We start from the raw sequence: 15,231 nt of genomic DNA, 5'->3' as shown, positions 1-15,231 counted from the left end.
TTGAATCGCGTCTTGTTATTAAGTACGTTTGAAGCCAAACATTTTCGGGGAATACCGTCATCACTCATATCATAGAACTTAAGCTGCAGACAGCAGTTCCTTTTTATTAGTGGTCATTCGCCTGGTATAAAAAATAGTTTGTCAGGTGCACCCCAATAGAGTATTTTGGGTCCTTTAATATGTGTTGCAAATGTATTGTTAACGTAGTCTATAGAACTGTCTTCGTAATTGTTCCTGATGATACCACTTTATTATTTTCAGATGTGTCAAAGGAGGTCTCTTGCAGAATACGCAAATAAATCCCCTTGGCCACTTCAGGAATTCCCTAAAGACAATGGGCTCGATATGAACACGAATCAGACAAAAGCCGCAATATTCATTCGAAAAACAAAAATGTATCTGTTGATAACAATATTTTGTTAGACAGCTCTAAAATATATTCGGATAGCCCTTTTAAAACTGCCGCAGTATTTTTTTTGGAACCTATGGTCTGGGATGATCATGTTAACGTCAAAACTGTCAAGCATTGTGGGATTCATCTATGTTAGCAGATACGCTCCGCCACCTAACGCCAAAGGACTTATATACAACTTCCTCTTTTACAATCACCTAAATTACTGCCGTTTAGACTAAGGAAGGGCCAGTCTGACAAACTTACAGAGAATACAAGTTCTGCAAAAAAAATCATACAAATATAGCTAACGTTCGCTTCGACCAACCCTCTCTGGCAGCCTTTCAGAAAGACGGTGTTACGAACGTACAAAATTTACACACGCGCCCTTGCGTCTCAGCTTCAGGATCGATATGAAGAGTAACACTACCTCTCTTACGAAGTAGGCTCATTTCGTAAAAGGGCCATCACATTCGGAGCACGTAGTGTAGAAAACTTGAATGTTCCCGCATGTAGAACAAATTACACGGCACAAGTGCTTCAACAAAAAATTTCGAAACTTTCTTCCAGCAATCGTGCATTTATTTTCCAGTAGTACACGGCAAAAGTGCGGCTTTTTTAGTCGTATTTTTGTTTCATTGTATTTCGTTCTCAGCAGCAGCAGGATGCGGAAGATAATTGCGATAAGCCTTATGGGTCTCCTGGTACCTTATCTTGGGTGAAAATAAACACGCTTCTTTTCGAGAATGAGTGTGTGGCTGTAACACCTTATTTTTGGTTAGTTTCACTTCCAAATTTTTCGCTGTTTTCTCTCTAGTGTCAATAGTCATGGGTTTTTTGAGCTACTGATTATGTTTCACAATGTATAGATGTGTAGTTATGCATTTCACTTTGTGTTGTGTCAAAATACAGATTGTTTTTTGGCTATACTCTGTTTGCCTTGATTTGTTATGCACCCTTGTATATGTTGAGGGGGAGGAAGGGTGTCAAGCTGGTTTTTCAGCTTTTTCTGTATAAAGCCGCAATGAATCGGTGGAAATGAATGCATTATTATTATATAATTAGGTAGGAAATTGGACCAAGACGGGGAAAGCTGCGCTGTTTATGTACTCGGACATGAAGGTTTAAATATCGTAATGTATTTGTTGAAGGTAACACCTATACTGGTACATGGCAAAATCCGAAGAAAATGTGTAGCACTACTGCTCATTTCTCGCTGCCACACATGTTAGAGAACCTTTTTGTATTGCTTGCGGGCAGTGGTTACGTCTTATATTACAACCTATTCGTCAAGGCTGGCTATCAAGGAGCGTTCTACATTCTGGCTACAGTCCCTATTTGCGCTGATTGGTTGCAGCGAGAAGAGTACCTTGTGCTTGTTCTGCTTAACTGCCCGCGACTACTTGTCAAGAGGACGACGACATAAGCAACCAAGAAGGGTCTGTTCGGGCAAAAAACAAGAGATTGGTGAGCAAGAAAATAGAACGAGGGTATTTATCCACTGGCTGTGCTCCGGGATATGTCTTCCAAAAGCTCCGGCTTTCGGGTAGCCTCGGCTTTCGGTCTATATGCTCTGTGATTTTTCATTCGTCTTTTATTTTGGGAATCTTCTATAGTACTTTTGCTTTGGTGAAGTTACACTTTCTTCCTCCCTACGACGTTGTAATGCCTATTGATAGTACAAGATGACAAAATCTTGTAAATACAAAGTTGGCAGCTTCAGGTGTTTTCACGGTTCTTTTGCGCAAATAACGTGACACGCAGAGACGTCGAAGCGCCACCCAGGCTGTGTTTGTTAGGCGCATGGCTTGAGTGTTTGTTTCACTCCTCGCTTGTCAATTCTGTTTACAGAGCAGCTGTTAGGCGCCCGTTTCTGCTTCCGAATAGAAGGATGCATTTAAACAAGGGCCGACGAAAGAGAGCGGAAGCGGAGAGCAGTATAGAAAGGACGCAGTTGCTACTGAAGAGAGAGAAAATGGGAAGCGGAGGGTACTAAAACAGAGGGTTGAGTGGGTAACGGAGGAGCAAGAGGGGAATTTTAGCTCATTAGTGAAAATTTAAAGCGCAGCAAATTTAGACAAAAGACGAATGACACAAGGAGAAGCGCTGCCTCCAACTAGGAATTTCATTTACGAAACAACATATATATACGAAAGGGTGAAAAAATACAAAAAACAGTGCATGTGCGCATCGTCCTAAACTAGAGTATGTGCGCACTGTCCAGGCGCGCACACGCTCCTCATGCCATGGGGAGCGTGTTTTTTGTATTTTTTCACCCTTTCGTATATATATGTTGTTTCGTAAATAAAATTCCCAGTTGGAAGTAGCGCTTGTCCTTGTGTCAGTCGTCTTTTGTCTAAATTTGTTGCGCTTTAAATTTTCACTATGGAGTACCAACTAGCTCGAATCCTCACGTTGTTTAGCTCATTCTCTTACCCTACCCGATCCAGCAAGTTTTCTGCCCCTAAATATTACTACCAACGTTATTCGTTCCATGACCCATTGAGCCCCTCTAAGTTTGCTTTCAGTTTATTTAGTAAGGCGCCACGTTTCTGCTCCGTATGTCCTTACGGCAGTACGCACCAGTTGTGTATTTTCATTGGAGTGATACAGGTAGCTTATTTTCCAGTATCTGGAGGCCTTGCGGAGTGCCCCAGAACTATTACATATTCCGCGTCGAATTTCTCTCTCGTGGTTTGGGTCAGCGCTAAACTTTCGTCCGAGGTAGTTATATTCTTTGGTTTTCCGAGCTTTGTGTTTTATACGCTGGAGAGCATGTTTCGGGTATTGTTATTTCTCAAACATTTACGATCGGACCGACCTCCACACCATTGCCGCCATCCAGGCCGTTGTCCGCGACGAAGTAGCCAAAGTGGGCCGTCCCTCTGTGTGGCGATTAGCTCTCCGTTTGGACAAGGGTACACGTGGCCCGGTCCCCACAACGAACGTCCTCTTCCACGCTACCCTCGCTGAAACCCCGCTTAGTGGCGTACCCCGAACGATATGCCAATTTCTTTCAATTGCTCCAGAGTTGGCCACATTGTCCAGTACTGTCGCAGCAACCAGGAGTTGTTTTTCTGCAACAGCTACGCCAACTATAGTCCTCGACCTCCTTTTGGCTACTCCTATGACCGGCAGAACTGTTTCTCTTCCCATCCTGAGCCAAACCCGACCAACTTTAACAGTCCACCCCCCTCCCCCCAGATTCAACCGTTCGCCGTCGCCGAAACGCCACCAGTCTGCTCACCACAGCCTCGCTGCCCATCTCTGAGGTCCGAGTACTCTCGCCCTCCTTCGGAAAACTAGGCAATGCAGCTCCCGGAGGTGACGCTGCATTCCCGACTCCACCCAAAAATCCTCTCTGCACCTTGGCTACCCGGAACAATTTACTGGACGTTGATGTTGACGGCGTTTCTGTCAGTGCCCTCATCGATACAGGAGCGCATTTATCTCTTATGAGTGCTCATCTGCGCCGCCGCTTAAGCAAAGATATGACACCACCAACATCACATCTTGTTTGAGTCCCTGATGGAGGGACGCCTGTTGTTATCGGAATGTGCTCTGCCCGTTTGACTGTAACTGGTCCTCAAACGACTGTTTTGTTAGGGGTGCTTGAACGTTGCTCCCATGACCTTATCCCTGGCCTTGACTTTTTATATGAGCACGCCACTTTATTTGACTGTTTTACCGCTGTCCTTCGCCTCGGGATGCCGATTTTACCCGCTCCCGACGATGCGCCCGAAGAGAGGCTTACGTGCAAACAGCGCATTCGCTTGGAACCGAGAGCAATAACTTGTGTTCTCCTGTCGTGCAGCTCCCAAGTACTCGATGTTGAATACGTAGTGTCACCAGTCGTTGACGTGGTGCTTACGCACAGCTTCAGCCTCTCTCATACCGTAGTGACTGTTACCAACAACGAGGTCACGTTGCCTTTGCTAAATTTCAGCTTCTGTCCGCACGTTCTTCCGCACAGTATAACACTAGCCACGTTTGCGCCGGATTGTGGTTACGACGTTTACGGAGCAACCCTTGGCGAACCTCCAATCAATGTTGAAACACCACGCGCGACTCCTCCGCAGGAAAATTCCAAACTTTCGCAGATGATTGCAGCAGATCTAACGCAAAAGCAAGCTGAAGAACTGCGTTCCTTTTTGGAGTCATACAGCGACATCTTCGATTTCGGTGATCGTCCTTTGGGCCAGACATCCGTCTTCCGCCATCGTATTAAAACCGGAGATGCCAGCCGTGTGCACAAACAGTCGTATCGTGTGTCCCACGTTTGGGGGCTTGTTATCCAAATAGAGGTGGACAAAATGCCTAATAGAGACATCATTGAGCCATCCTCAAGTCCTTGGGCGTCACCAGTTGTCCTGGTTAAAAAGACAGATGGGAGATGGTGATTCTGCGTGGACGATTGGCACCTTGACAAAATCACAAAAAAGGACGTCTATCCCCATTCAAAAATCCACGAAGCGCTTGATTGCCTTCAGGCTGCCTCGTACTGTTCATCGATTGATATCCTCTCGGGCTACTGGCAGGTCACTGTCGACAACAAGGACATCCAAAAGACCCCTTTTATCACTCCGGGAGGACTCTACCTATTGAAAGTAATGCCATTCGGAATTTGTTAAGCCGCAGCTACTTTCGAGCTAATGATGGACTCTCTTCTCCATGCCTTTAAATGGTCTACTCGCCTTTGCTATTGTGATGACGTTATCGTCTTTTCTCCAACGTTTCCGACCAACCTCCAGCACCTGTCGGATGTTCTGGCCGTTTTTCGCCGAGCCGGAGCCCAATTGAGCTCTTGAAAATGCAAGTTGGGACGACGGCAAATCACCATCTTCGGCCACCTGGTCGGTTGTGAAGGAGTACAACCTGACCCCAAAAAGGTTGAAGCTTTGCGAAAATTTGCCGTTTCACACTGAGTAACAAAAGTGTGCAGTTTTGTCGCTTTATGCTCTCATTTCCGCCGCTTCGTCGGAAATTTCGCTCAGATCGCCCAAGCACTTAGTGAACTTCTCAAGAACCATTTGTTTGGGGCCCTAAGCAAGCCGCAGCCTTTTCTCGTCTCGTCGACACTCTGACCAGCTCACCAATTTTGGGCCACTTTGACCTTTCTGCTCCGACGCAGGTGCACACTGACGCCAGTGGCCATGGCATAGGTACTGTGGCCGCCCACGTCCAGTGCGGTCACGAGCGGGTGATTCCGTACGCGAGCCGCCTCTTGTCGCCGGCAAAACGAAACTGTTCAATCACGGAACGCGAGTGCCTTGCGCTGCTGTGGGCTGTCGGAAAATATGGACCGTACTTAGATGGTGTCGACCTCACCGTAGTGACAGACCACCATGCGCTCTGCTGGCTATCGTCTCTAAAGGACCCCACCGGGCGGCTTGGTCGTTGGGCACAATGAGTGCAAAGGTACGCGTTCAACGTCTTTCACAAGTCTGGATATTTACACAAAGACGCCGACTACCTATCCCGTTACCCCGTCGGTACACATGACAACGCTGACACCGCTGACGATGCCTACCTGTGGGCAATATCAGATTTTCTCCAGATAGGCGAAGACCAACGCCGTGGCTTTTCATTGTGCGCAATCAGCGCACGTCTCCAATGTGACCTAGCTGACCCATCTCTACCAGCCTTCGTCCTCCGTGAGGGAGCCCTCTACCGTCGCAACTATCGTTCGCATAGGCCTGACGTCCTCCTTGTGGTACCTGAACACTCGCGCCTAGATGGCCTCCAACAGCTTCACGACGCCCCCTTGGCTGGCCATCTCGGTGTTGCGACCAAACAGCTTACCCTACAACGTCTTCGCAGTATGTGTCGTTGTACAAAATCAAAGAAAGGTTGTTATTTAAACTTCCCGTGTATTTAAACTCCCTCACTAAAATTAAAAGCAGCAAACGGGCCCGGTAACCCCATGTACGCTCAATGGTGGCTAAGTAACAAAAGTGAAATCACAGAGTATTGATTGCTCTCACCACTCGTTATAGCAGTGCGATTTCCATACAAAGTCTTACACTGAACAACGAGGAAATATATACCTAATTTAGAGGCTCGTTTTGAGCGGCCCTTAAAAATTATGTATAAATTGATGCTAACGGGTATACATTTCTAGTATGAGTACCCAATGAACGACCTAACAGCAGAGCGATATTGTTACGCCAGGAAGAAGCTAGTGCGCGGTGTAGTTGCCACATTAGTAACATCCTACGGCCTGATTTGCCTGCATGACCAATTTGTTCGTTTGCCCTGCTTTAGTGTACTTGTGCATTGTGTAGTCACCTATTGTTTAACGCGATACAGAAGTGACGTGGAATTTGCGTGCACGTAATAATGCATACCAATAGAAGTAACTTTGAGGTTTTACCAAGTTGGTCAGTAGGTATGGTTTTCGAGCACAAAAAACTGGGACATACCAAAAACCACCGAGCAAGTATGAAAACCGGGATTTTATGGCCGACTTTCATGATTCTCAAATAAGAACCAGCCGAAGACATGTGTCATATCCAATACCTTTGTCAATGGGGAGAGCGCCTGTTTTTCAGGTATGTGTTCACCCGCCCATTAGCCATAACACCGGCGCGGTGCACTCTGGGTCATAAAAGCAAGCTCATGACGCGTTGAACTGATCGACGGTTTCTTTAACCTGGTTAGTGATAGCCTGTGTTTCTGCCCCGTATGTCATAACCGTAGTACAATGTGATTATATTCCCCTTTTTTCAGGAACAATGATTTGTTCCTCCCAAAATCTTCCGAATATCTACCGAATCCTGCCGAGCCCCAATTAATTATGCACCAAGATTTTTCCCCATCCGTTGGGAGATCCCATGATTAGCCGACAAACGGCCTGCCCAGGATAGCTATAACTATCGAGGTGCTCCAGTCTCGCACTATAAATTCAGAAATGGCATTCCTTCGCACGTTTGTGCAGCATTAAGTAGTACTTCTGTGGGTCTACTTTAAATCTCGCAGCTAATCTTGCCGAGTAGCCTTCACTAGGCAAATTTACATTAGTCCCTGAGCGACCGACCAGAAAAAAACATTCTCGAAGGCAAATTTAAATGGATCAAATGTGCACGATTTCCGTAAATGTGATTCCAAACCTGTATTTTTCGGTAAGCCTCTTCTGGACGCAACGAAAACAATTTCAGAGATATTGCGTCTCCCCATCTAACTAATTTCATTACAAGAAACTGTTAACTCTTCCTGTCAAGGATTTTGATACTCCAGCGCAGTTTGCATATATCCTCTATTAACCCTACTCAGGCGTTCTGTGTTTCAACATTTCTCAGCGTTTACAGCAGCGTGAAAGTTGCCATTGAATCAAATCATTTTCATAATCAGTAAACGACATTTATGAAGGTTTAGAATTCATAGCAGATATTTTTAGTACTTGGTAGATTTATTGATTTGAATGTAAAGATGAGAAACATGTTCTGAAGCCTGCTTGTTCTTTCACTGTTGGAAATCTTTTGCTCCGCTTATTCAATTTTGTGATACTTTCATGAGCTGGTTGTACAAAACATGGATAATGCTAATGGCTTTTCATTTCTAATTTCGTTGACATCACCCTTTTTGGGAACTAGGACTATGTTTGCATTTTTATTGGAAGCTCTCAGATCCTAGTGTAACGCAAGAATGGTTATCGAAATTGCCCGATTAGGTTGTCTTTACTAATGACTACTGAATGGACGCTAATATCGCCATCTCTGTAATTTACAATTTTTATCCCCCTGGGGACCATTTTATCCTCGCCTTGGTTACTGTAGAACCACGTTCAATGAAGATAGTTCATTAAAATCTGTTGGTGGTACCATGATTAGATCCGTACATATTTCTGTGATGTTTCTCCGCCATGTCCCATATATCCTCGAAGGTAATTTTGACATTTCTGCTTTCATCCCGGAGTGCGTACATTGCTTTTTAATAATGGGCACTCTCCTCTTAGTGATTTTTAAACTGCCCTCTTTATTACGTTTTGCGAATGTAGTCATGATACACGCACTAATGACGGCAATCTTGTTCTTGTTACTTAATTTTGACTACTCCCCTAATTCAACGCGATGTCTCGCACTTGATACCGCCATTTTCCTGCGTTTCCGAATGGGGGTCTTTTCTCCCTCATAGAGTTTACAAAAATTGCTTTTAGGATCCGTCCGCCTACAGCCAAAGCTGACTCAATGAGCGTTGCAATTTAAATTACGGTTCACTACATCAACATTGTGTTCATCCTACCTTAAGTATTCGGATGTGTTGTAAAGTAACAGCCTGAAATCTCGGCTTCTCGGCTTTTATTAAAGGCAAGTTAGATTTTCATTAGCGGCGCCACCATATTTTTGTTCTTCGCTTGCCTAATGAATATTTACTACTAACTATTATTTACATTATTACGTTACATTATTATTACGTTACATTACGTTACATTATTATTTTTTATTATTACGCGAGAAAGAAAGAAAAAACGCGCCCAGAATGAGGACCGAACCCACGCCTTTCCCCACTCTGGGCGCGTGTTTTTCTTTCTCTCTTTCTCGCGTAATTATTAAAAAATAATAATGTAACGTCACTAACGGTAAAACATATTCTAACCATTCCCCTATGCCTTCTTTGGCGTAGTAGACTGCCGGCATTTCTTTCTGTATTTCTTAACGAGCCCCTCATTTATATGTATATATATATATATATATATATAAATATATATATATATATATATATATCTATATATATATTGCCGCGAACCATACATTGGGTTTGTTTATTTGTATTTTGCTTTTACCGCCCGGCTGTGCCGGTCTGTGTTATCTCTGCGCCAAGGAAAGCGCGTGTTCAATTCTTTCTTTCTGTGCCGCATGTGTTATCTGTTGTGATAGGGAGAGCATTCCGATCTAACGTGAACAGCCCAGAATAATCTTCTTGGGTCTACTATGTTCTCGATGCGAATCGACGTTTCGAGAACCACGCGCGGCAAAAGATAAAAAGCCTGCAGTGCGGACGCCGGGGCATTCGATTCTGCTACGCTCGCTGACGCAAGTCACTTTGTTGACCGCTGCTTCGCCGCCTCTGTATTCTTTTGAGTTGTTAGGGGAGCACAAGTTCGCTCCAATAAACTTGTTTCTCCTGCAAGACAACTGCGTCGTCCTTGGCTTCGTGACATCTGGTGGAGGTGCTGGGTACGCACCCTTCATGCCCACTAAAACCTCGAGAAGCCGCCAAGCCAGTCCAACAAGAGCCAGTCCCCGCCTGCAAGATTTACCACCCGAGTTCGGTTTGATGCCAGAAGGGCCCAAGAAAAAGAACGCTGCAACCAACACCATGGTGCAAGAAACAACATCGCCAATCGTCCTGCAGCAGCCCCGGGAACCGCCATCGTTCCGGGGAGCCCCCGCTGAAGACCCCGAAGAATGGTTGGAGAAGCTGGAGCGCGTCCGCATCTTCAACAGGTGGGACGACGAAGAAACTTTCCGGCATGTCTTCTTTTACTTAGAAGATGCTGCTCGAACTTGGTTCGAGAACCATGAGAGTTCTTTGACCGACTGGACTCACTTCAAAAGGGAGTTCCTGAAGACATTCACTACCGTTGTGAGAAAAGAGCGAGCTGCGCTTTTGCTTGAAACTCGGACACAACACCCAAACGAAGGGGTCGTGATCTTCGTTGAGGAGATGAAGCAATTATTTCGCCGCGCGGACCGCGAAATGACGGAAGAAAAGAAGTTACGCTTCTTGATGCGCGGTGTGAAGGAGGAGCTGTTTGCTGGACTTGTCCGCAACCCGCCCAAAACCATCGCTGAATTCGTGACCGAAGCCAGCACGATTGAGAAGGCTCTCGAAATGCGTGCTAAGCAGTATGACCGGAACTTTGTTGGCGCGGCCAGTGCGAACTACATCGACAACATGCGGGTTCCGGCTGATAGCATACGCGAGGCTATCCGCGAAATAGTGAGGGAGGAGCTGCGGAAACTGCTCCCGACGACGCCGCAACCACAAGTCGCTTCTCTTACCGACGTCATTAGAGAAGAAGTGCAGCAAGCGCTGGGAACTTCAACGACGCCAGTAGCACCTCGCGAGCCGCAAGCCATGACCTACGCGGCTACTGTACATCGCCCTCGCCCACCTGCACCCTATCGTCACGAGGCTCCGTACCGTCGTCCCCTCTCGCCGGCCCGACCACCTGCGGCGCAACCCCCTGCCCCAAGGAAGACCGACGTGTGGCGAACGTTCGACAATCGTCCGCTGTGCTACCACTGCGGAGAGGCCGACCACGTCTACCGTCGCTGCCCCTACAGGAGGCTCGGTTTGCGAGGTTCTCCGTCGACGCACCCCGCCCCCGAACTGGCCAGCACCCATCGGAGATCGAAGAGTACCTGTCCAACACCAGCTGTCGACCAGCCCGTTTCAACCGTTCGCCGTCACCCTACCCATACCAGTCGCCGAACCGCCGTAGCAATGCTGCGTTCTCACGTGGAAGGTCCCCCAGCCCACGCGGGGGAAACTAAAAGCAGCAACTTCTGGAGGTAAAGTTGCACGATCGCGGAAAAATGAAAACCCTCCAACGACGCAACGACTCGCGGAAGACAGTGACTCACAACATGCCCTCATCCCGACGACCCGACCCAGACCTGACGAGACTCCCGTACACGACGAGACGTCCGCTGAGAAGACGATGACAACGACGACGCACAGTGCCCGACCGTCAACACGCACAAGCCGAGATGCGACGCCCCGACGCACCCGGAACTCGAGGAAGGCGGCATCCGACGTCAAGGTGTCCATCGACGGCTTTGACGTAGTCGCCCTCGTAGACACGGGAGCCGACTATTCGGTAATGAGCGGACCATTTGCGTCTAAACTGAAGAAAGTTATGACCAGATGGGACGGTCCGCACATACGCACAGCAGGAGGCCACCTCGTGACGCCAAGTAGAATGTGCACATCGCGCGTCACCATAGACGGCACAACGTACCCTGCGGCGTTCGTCGTTCTGCCTAACTGCTCCCGCGACGTGATTCTCGGAATTGACTTTTTGACGGACAACGGCGCAATAATTGATCTGCAGACCAAGTCGATAACATTTTCCTCCGATCACTCCACGACGCCGCAACCGAACCCCGATCACCGTGCTGCTGTCAGGATCGCCGACGATCACATCACCCTGCCACCCCGCGCAAGCTTGATGATCGCCGTCTACTGCGAGGATGCTGCTTCTGACATCGACGCTATCGTAGAGAGTGATCGAAGGTTGCTTCTCGACCGCGGCGTCTCCGTCGCAAGAGGCATTGCGCACTTTAAGCAACGCCAATCTCACGTTTTGGTCACTAATTTCACCGAAGAGTACCAGCATTTAAACAAGGGAGCTGCAATTGCGTTTCTCGAAGAAACGCAAGAAGCAAGTGATGTGATCGCAGTCGCCGACTTTGAACGCACACCCGTAGAAACCTTCAAGCTCCCGCAGCCATTCGACGTGAATCCGGCGCTACCGCAAGAACAACGGAAAAAAATTATTGGCTTTGCTGCGTCGCTACAGCGAATGTTTTTCGTCGAGCGCAAAACTACGTCAGACCCCTCTAGCGAAGCACCGAATAATAACCGAAGATGGAGCCCGACCTACCAGACAGTCACCGTACCGCGTCTCTTCACACGAACGGGAAGCCATCCGGACTCAAGTCGACGACATGCTGAGCGATGACATTATACAGCCATCGAAAAGCCCCTGGGCTGCGCCCGTCGTACTCGTAAAGAAAAAAGACGGCACATTAAGGTTTCGCGTTGACTACCGGCGACTGAACAAAATCACGAAAAAGGACGTGTACCCCCTTCCCCGAATCGACGACGCCCTCGACCACCTCTGCCACGCGAAGTACTTCTCATCGATGGACCTGAAGACCGGCTACTGGCAAATCGAAGTGGACGAGAGAGACCGAGAGAAGACTGCATTTATAACCACAGACGGCCTATACGAGTTCAAGGTGATGCCGTTTGGGCTGTGCACAGCACCAGCGACGTTTCAAAGAGTCATGGACACTGTGCTAGCTGGCCTTAAGTGGCACACCTGCCTCGTATACCTCGACGACGTAGTGGTATTCGCCCGGACTTTCGACGAACACCTTGCAAGGTTGGAGTCTGTACTCGAGGCCATTCGTACGTCAGGGTTGACGCTAAAGCCTGAAAAGTGCCGTTTCGCATACGGGGAACTCAAGTTCTTGGGCCACGTCGTCAACGCCGCGGGAGTCCTACCTGACCCGGCAAAAACTTCAGCGATTGCGAACTTCCCAAGGCCGAAAGACAAGAAGGGCGTGCGAAGATTTCTCGGGCTGTGCGCATACTACCGGCGCTTCGTGGCAAACTTCGCACGCATTGCAGAGCCACTCACGCGCTTGACGAAAGATAGCACCCCTTTCAGCTGGGAAAACGACCAAGAAAAAGCATTCTGCGAGCTGCAAATACGCCTGCAAAGCCCGCCCGTGCTCGCTCATTTCGACGAAAATGCCGAAACGGAAATGCACACGGACGCCAGTGATATCGGCTTGGGTGCCGTCCTTGTCCAAAAGCAAAGCGGCTGCGAAAGGGTAATCGCCTATGCCAGCCGTGGTCTGTCGAAGGAGGAGAAAAACTATTCTGCCTCTGAGAAAGAGTGCCTGGCTATTATATGGGCGATTTCAAAATTTCGCCCATACGTGTATGGAAGGCCATTCAAGGTTGTAACAGACCACCATGCGCTGTGTTGGCTCGCCAATTTGAAGGACCCCTCTGGCCGTCTTGGGCGGTGGAGCTTGCGCCTGCAGGAGTTCGACGTTACCGTCGTTTATAAATCCGGCAGGAAACACTCCGACGCCGACTGCCTGTCCCGCGCCCCCGTCGACCCACCACAAGACTCTGATGAAGACAGCGCGTTCTTCGGGATCGTGACGGAGAGCGACCTAGCCGCCCAGCAGCGTGCCGACCCCGACTTACGCGTCATAATCGAGTACCTCGAGGGATGCAACGTTGCCGTTCCTAGGACCTTCAAACGCAGCTTACCAGCATTCAGCCTGAGAAACTCCGTCCTTGTGAAGAAGAATTTCTGCCCCGGAACAAGAGCGAATTACCTCCTCGTCATCCCCGCGGACCTTCGTGACGAAATTTTGGAAGCGTGCCACGACGACCCGTCTTCCGGACATCTGGGCACAGCCCGCACTATTGGAAAAATCAAGGCGAGGTACTACTGGCCCGGCCTTACCTCTGACGTCACCCACTACGTCCGAAGCTGCCGTGACTGCCAGCGACGAAAAACGCCGCCGACAAGACCCGCCGGACTTCTGCAACCGATCGCCGTCCCATCGAGACCATTTCAACAGATTGGAATGGACCTTTTAGGCCCGTTCCCTACGTCAAGATCACAGAACAAGTGGATTGTCGTAGCGACAGACTACATGACGCGCTACGCAGAGACCGCCGCTCTTCCGAGGGGGACTGCACAAGAAGTGGCGAAGTTCTTTATAAGCAAAGTTGTGCTACGACATGGAGCCCCGGAAGTCCTAATCACAGACCGCGGAACGGCATTTACTGCAGAGCTGATGCAAGGAGTATTACGCTACAGCAACACGGATCACCGAAGAACGACCGGGTACCACCCCCAAACGAACGGACTAACAGAACGTCTGAACAAGACAATCGCAGATATGCTGTCAATGTACGTTGACGTTGAACATAAGACTTGGGACGAAGTTCTCCCGTATGTCACGTTTGCGTACAACACGGCTATCCAGGAGACGACGCAGCTGACGCCGTTCGAGCTTGTCTACGGTAGAAGGCCGACTACGATGCTCGACGCCATGCTTCCGCACGTAGAAGACGACGACCTCAACGCCGACGTCCACGGATATCTTCAACGTGCGGAGGAGGCCCGCCAGCTCGCTCGAGTTCGTATAACGGGCCAGCAGCTGGTGGATGCGGGCCGCTACAACCTCCGACGCCGAGACGCCGAGTACCAACCAGGGGATCGTGTGTGGGTTTGGACTCCCATCCGACGACGCGGACTCAGTGAGAAGCTCCTGCGACGGTATTTCGGACCCTACCAGATTCTACGACGTGTTGGCCAACTTACCTACGAAGTGATCCCCGATGGTGACTCCGGCACATCACGACGACGCACGCGGCCTGAAGTCGTCCACGTGGTTCGCTTAAAACCTTTCTACGCACGATGACGAACTTTTATTTTCATTTGTTCGGACTGTCGCTTATGTTAGCATCGGGTCGATGCACTCTTAGAGGGGGGGTAATGCCGCGAACCATACATTGGGTTTGTTTATTTGTATTTTGCTTTTACCGCCCGGCTGTGCCGGTCTGTGTTATCTCTGCGCCAAGGAAAGCGCGTGTTCAATTCTTTCTTTCTGTGCCGCATGTGTTATCTGTTGTGATAGGGAGAGCATTCCGATCTAACGTGAACAGCACAGAATAATCTTCTTGGGTCTACTATGTTCTCGATGCGAATCGACGTTTCGAGAACCACGCGCGCCAAAAGATAAAAAGCCTGCAGTGCGGACGCCGGGGCATTCGATTCTGCGACGCTCGCTGACGCAAGTCACTTTGTTGACCGCTGCTTCGCCGCCTCTGTATTCTTTTGAGTTGTTAGGGGAGCACAAGTTCGCTCCAATAAACTTGTTTCTCCTGCAAGACAACTGCGTCGTCCTTGGCTTCGTGACAATATATATATATATATATATATATATATATATATATATATATATATATATATATATATATATATATATATATATATATATATATAAATATATAAGCCAACGCCTGGTCTGCTTCCGGCGGCTCTGAGATCCTTTCCGTATACCCCGCGGCGGGTC

This window comes from Haemaphysalis longicornis, unplaced genomic scaffold, assembly GCF_048455015.1.
Source record: "Haemaphysalis longicornis isolate Haplotype H1 unplaced genomic scaffold, Haemaphysalis longicornis Haplotype H1 scaffold_3, whole genome shotgun sequence".
In the NCBI taxonomy this organism is placed as follows: domain Eukaryota; kingdom Metazoa; phylum Arthropoda; class Arachnida; order Ixodida; family Ixodidae; genus Haemaphysalis; species Haemaphysalis longicornis.
This window is presented reverse-complemented; position numbering follows the sequence as displayed.